Source organism: Bos indicus x Bos taurus, chromosome 29 (genome assembly GCF_003369695.1).
Source record: "Bos indicus x Bos taurus breed Angus x Brahman F1 hybrid chromosome 29, Bos_hybrid_MaternalHap_v2.0, whole genome shotgun sequence".
Classification (NCBI taxonomy): Eukaryota; Metazoa; Chordata; class Mammalia; order Artiodactyla; family Bovidae; genus Bos; species Bos indicus x Bos taurus.
The window spans coordinates 23895007-23901291 of record NC_040104.1 but is presented as its reverse complement, the minus strand read 5'-3'; the positions used below and the strand labels follow the sequence as shown (position 1 = coordinate 23901291).

Sequence of the window (6285 nt, the reverse complement as noted above, 5' to 3'; positions counted from 1 at the left end):
CTTCCAGAGACTATGCAGATGGAAATGGCAGCAGAAAATCACTCTCATCCTCGCTGGGCTCACAGAACAGCCATGAATCCACCTGCCCCTTTTCCTTCTCTTCCTGGTAATCTATGTGGTCACAGTGGTGGGGAATCTGGGCATGATCACACTGATTGGGCTCAGTTCTCACCTGCACACCCCCATGTACTATTTCCTCACCAACTTGTCTTTTATTGACCTCTGTCAGTCCACTGTCATTACCCCCAGAATGCTGGGGAATTTTATGACAGAGAAGAACATCATCTCCTACCCTGAATGCATGACTCAGCTCTTTTTCTTTCTTCTTTTTATTATTGCAGATGGTTACCTGTTGGCTGCAATGACATATGACCGCTATGTTGCCATCTGTAGCCCCTTGCTGTATAATATTACCATGTCCCATCAGGCCTGTTTCTCCCTCATTTTTGAGTGTATATGATGAGATTGGTATGTGCATTCTCTCACACAGGCTGCATGCTTAGGGTTCATTTCTGCAAATCAGATGTGATCAACCATTATTTCTGTGATCTTCTGCTCCTCCTAAAGCTCTCCTGCTCTAGTACCTATGTCAACAAATTACTGGTTCTGTGCTTTGGTGCACTTAACATCTTTGCCCCCATCCTGACCATCCTCAGCTCCTACATCTTCATCATTTCCAGCATCCTCCATATTCATTCCATGGAGGGCAGGTCCAAAGCCTTCAGCACATGCAGGTCCCACATCTCAGCTGTCACTATTTTGTATGGATCTACAGCATTTATGTACCTGCGGCCAACATCTGTGAGCTCCATAGACCAAGGGAAAGTTTCCTCTGTGTTTTATACTATTGTTGTGCCCATGCTGAATCCCTTGATCTACAGCCTCAGGAATAAAGATGTCAATGTTGCCGTGAAGAAAATGCTTAAGAGAATATTTTTGTGACCAGACAATAACTAATTAAAAGGTATATAACTCCATTGCTAACACTAGCAAGGGGGCACTCCCCATCCCCCTTCTGATGTCTGTGTCAGAAGTTTTCTCTCTTTTATACTTTAATAAAACTTTATTGCCCAAAAGCTCTGAGCAATCAAGCCTCATCTCTGGCCCCAGATTGAGTTCTCCTCTGGAGACCAAGTATCCTGGTGTCTTTCATGGTTCAGCAACAATCTTTCAGTTCTCTTACTTCAAAATCCTTACCAGAGCTTAAAATCTGAGTTAAGAACTCCTTCATGCTTTGCAACACTGCTCAAACCAGTATGCCTCTTACAATGCCATTTATTGTTTTGGGTATGTAGTTACCTGCTTATTGTGCACAATGCTCTGAACTGTAATGTTCATAAAGGTTACCCCCAGACATGTATTTTATTGCCATATCTGCAGGACCTAAGATAGTTTCTGGCACTAGAAAGACCTGAATAATTTTCTTATTTCATTTTAAAAAATATTTAGTTTCATGAGGTCGCAAAGAGTCGGGCACGACTGAGTGAATGAAATGAACTGAACTGATAGGAAATCATATATATCCCATAAAGTCTTTATCCATTCAGTTCAGTTCAGTCGCTCAGTCGTGTCCAACTCTTTGCAACCCTATGAATCGCAGCATGCCAGGCCTCCCTGTCCGTCACCAATTCCCGGAGTTCACTCAGACTCACGTCCATTGAGTCAGTGATGCCATGCAGCCATGAGTCAACTCTTCTCATGAGGTGGCCAAAGTACCAGAGTTTCAGCTTCAGCATCATTCCCTCCAAAGAAATCACAGGGCTAATCTTCAGAATGGACTGGCTGGATCTCCTTGCAGTCCAAGGGACTCTCAAGAGTCTTCTCCAACACCACAGTTCAAAAGCATCAATTCTTTGGCACTCAGCCTTCTTCATAGTCCAACTCTCACATCCATACATGACCACAGGAAAAACCATAGCCTTGACTGGATGAACCTTTGTTGGCAAAGTAATGTCACTGTTTTTGAATATGGTATCTAGGTTGGTCATAACTTTCCTTCCAAGGAGTAAGCGTCTTTTAATTTCATGGCTGCAGTCACCATCTGCAGTGATTTTGGAGCCCAGAAAAATAAAGTCTGACACTGTTTCCACTGTTTCCCCATCTATTTCCCATGAAGTGATGGGACTGGATGCCATGATCTTCGTTTTCTGAATGTTGAGCTTTATACCAACTTTTTCACTCTCCTTTTTCACTTTCATCAAGAGGCTTTTGAGTTCCTCTTCACTTTCCGCCATAAGGGTGGTGTCATCTGCATATCTGAGGTTATTGATATTTCTCCCAGCAATCCTGATTCCAGCTTGTGTTTCTTCCAGTCCAGAGTTTCTCATGATGTACTCTGCATATAAGTTAAATAAGCAGGGTGATAATATACAGCCTTGACGAACTCCTTTTCCTATTTGGAACCAATCTGTTGTTTCATGTCCAGCTCTAACTGTTGCTTCCTGACCTGCATACAGATATCTCAAAAGGCAGGTCAGGTGGTCTGGTATTCCCATCTCTTGAAGAATTTTCCACAGTTTCTTGTGATCCACACCGTCAAAGGCTTTGGCATAGTCAATAAAGCAGAAATAGATGTTTTTCTGGAACTCTCTTGCTTTTTCCATGTTGGCCTACCAAATGCTTAATGCTTTGCATAGATCTGTCTTAGTACACTTATGCCCTGTTCACAATGGTGGAGTACATGATTTGCATTTTGGCCATTATACTCTCACCCCTAAGATTATTCAAATTAGAATAAGAAAGAATGGTTCCTGGAGTGGGAAAACCTATTGAGGTACAAACATAGTGTGTGCCAAGCAGTTACATCTCTGCCCTGTGTGGTCAAAGTCCAGGGAGAAGGAAGTTGGGACATGAAAACATCAGATCTCAGGTGAAATGATACTGGTCTTCAGATATTTTCAGTTGAGATATTATTAAAAAAGATAGCCCTGACTAATATAACTACTTTTCACAGACTTGTGAATCCTCTATGCATTAATTATAGAAAGCATGCACTGCTATTACTTATTATAAATGAAAGGAAAATTCTATGCCATTCAACATGCATGATATTAATATAAAAACATAGAAACTTGGAGAAAAGATGAGTACTCAGAAATAATACTAGAAGTATTCCTTTGGACTGGCTTTAAAAATTCATAAATTGTTACTTCTCTTAACCTTCATGAAGTAACTTAATTATAACATTCTTGAAGTTTATAATTTCTGTCCTAGTTCAATCAGAATAATTGTTTGCCTACAGTAGCAGGATATACTGGAAATTTCACTTCATTATATATGTCCTCTGATGTGATATTAAGAATGATCTCGGCAGAATTACTCTCTGCCTCTCATATAGACAAGCACACACACACATACATATGTGCATAAATCTTTCTCTCTCTCTCTCTCTCTCACACACACACACACACACACACACAAGTACACTCATTTTCTGTTTTTTAAACTTAAAACCTGCTGAGAAGAAAATGGACTCTGAAAATCACTCCTCACTGACTGAGTTCATCCTCACTGGGCTCACAGAACAACCACAATTCCAGCTGCCCATTTTTCCTTCTCTTCCTAAGAATCTATATGGTCATCGTGATGGGGAACCAGGGCATGGTCACACTGATTGGGCTCAGTTCTCACCTGCACACCCCCGTGTACTATTTCCTCAGCAATTTGTACTTTATTGATCTCTGTCAGTCCACTGTCATTACCCCCAAATGCTGGTGAGCTCTGTGAGAGAAAAAAATATCATCTCCTACCCTGAATGCATGACTCAGCTCTACTTCTTTCTTCTTTTTATTATTGCAAAGAGTTATATGTTTGCTGAAATGACATATGACCACTATGTTGCCATCTGTAACCCCTTGCTTTATAATGCCATCATGTCTTATTATAGGTGCTTCCAGGTCAGAGCAGCAGTTTACATCTTGTGAATCATTTAATCAATATTCCATACTTGCCTTATGCTGAGACTCTATTTTTTCAAGGCCAATGTGATTAACCATTATTTCTGTGATATTTTTCTGCTCATGGAGCCATCATGTCCTAGCATTTATTTCAATGAATTATTGGCTCTAGTCTGAAGTTCTTTCAATGTCCTGATTCCTGCCTTACCTACTCTTACCTCCTATGTCTTCATCCTCCACAAAATCTTCCACATACACTCCACAAAGGGCAAGTCCAAAGCCTTCCAGCACTTGCAGTTCCCACGTCTCAGCTGTTACTGTTTTCTATGGATCTGCAGCATTCATGTACCTGCAGCCATCATCTGTGAGCCCCATGGACCAAGGGAAAGTGTCCTCTGTGTTTTATACCTGCACTGTGCCCATGATGAATCCTGTGATCTACAGTTTGTGGAATAAGGATGTCAAATTGACCCTGAGGAAAATTCTGGACAGTGGAAAATGTAGATGAATAGACTCAATGTCATGGTGTTATATACGTATATAACGTATATATACGTTATATATGTTGGCTGGGATACATAATCTTTCAGTTTTACTGTTCAAAGTCTTGGAAATTAAGGATCATTTTCCCATACAATACTTTTCCCAAGTTGCCTCCAGGCTAATTCCTTTGAGTTTGTGTTATATTAACTATTTATGGAGAAATATCAAGGGTAAAGTCAAAGATTTTGAGAATTAAAGAAGCTCCAGTGAGGTACAAAGAAATACAAATGACAACAAGAATAACTATAATGATCATCATAAAATAATAACATATTATTATTGAGATAGTATAAAATATCAAACACTGTGCCCAGTGCTTTATATTAGATAACTTTTATATTTATGGTGTTCTTTCTAGGTAAGCCTTTGTATTTTTTCCATTTGAAAGATGAATAAATTGAAGTTAGTTTACATAGAGGAAATTCACACAGTCCCAAACCTAATAAAGACAGAGGCTAGAATGTCTGACTTCAGGAACTGTGATTTTACTCAAAGTTATATATTGCCCCCAGGTAATTGTGTGTAAGTGTAAGGCCTTTCCAGTAATTTTCTTCTACACATTAAGCTTCTACCTTTCCTTGAGATTCTATTCCTTTCCGTTAGATATCTCCAATGCTATTTTCACTTTCATTTCATTTGATATAATGAAAATAAAAATATTTCAAAGCTGTGTTGATCAAATAAAAAGACCAAATGGAAGTACAAAATGCTGGAGGAGTAGGTGGATGTAGAGCACATCTCTCTTCACAGATGCAAGAGGAATACACCTTCAGACACAGAAATGCATGCAGAACACCATCTGAGAGTGGACAGGAGGTCCTGACCAGAGGAAAAGAATATATAGAATCACAAAAAACTCGGTAGGATGAAGGCACTAGGGGGAAAAATAGGAGTGTTAGTAAGACTGGACCTTCCCTTGTGGGTGGGGGAACTGAAGCTGGGGTCCGATCCCCACTTTGGGGCAATTGTCTGAGTCAGAAGGGAAACATTTAAGGCTGAGAGTGAAACAGCTGATCTGTGGCAGCCTAAATAGAATGAGAATCAGACAGTCCTTGCTGGACACATACATACATACATGCCCCAGACAGAGATGCAGGTTGCCTAGAAGGCGCAGTGGCTGGGAGGTGAAGTTTAGGGATTGTGGAACAATCCCAGGGCGAGGGCTGCTCTTTACTGTGGAAAGACTGATCGAGGGGATGTGAGGGAGGAGACTGTGGTGGGAAATACATGTGGAGGAGAGCTGGGGAGCCATGGAAGCAAGTTACATGAGTAACACGTAGGGGGTAGAGCCATCACCATAGCCTCTCTCCCCCAACAGGCCAGCATCGGCAGCTGAACAATAGCGAGGCTGGCACATCAAACTCCTGATGCACTGAATTACAGAACAGGAACACACCCAAGGTGCTCCTTTAAGTGACTGATGAGGCAAACTAGAGAGTAGGGCTCCACCAAGGGTGCCCCTTTAAATGCCTGATGTGCTGATCTACAGTGTAGGACCCCAGTCAGGAGGGACCCTCTAAGTGCCTGACCCACCAAACAGCAGAGAAGGAATCCACCGAAGGGAGCCCTCTAAGAACCTGCATAAGCGGAGCTGTGGAGAAAGACTGGCCAAAGAGGCCTTCTGATTGCCAGCTATAAGAGGCTGGAAAAAAGACTTTGATATGGCCATAACTCCTGCAGTGGAGGCAGTGCATGTCCCTGCAAACTTGGCACTGCCAGGGTCCCTGCAAGCCAAGCAGCTGTGCCACCTTCACGTTCAAATCTCACTGGGGCAGAGCTGCTGCAGGCCAAAAAGTCTTGTGTCTATGCACGCAGGGTCATTTTGGTAATGTCTGACTCCTTGTGA

At 41.7% G+C, this 6285-nt stretch overlaps 2 pseudogenes; both read left to right on the top strand.

Moving 5' to 3' along the window:
- Positions 1-942, top strand: LOC113886413 (annotated as a pseudogene).
- A 2525-nt stretch (positions 943-3467) lies between these two features.
- On the top strand, positions 3468-6285 carry LOC113886029 (annotated as a pseudogene).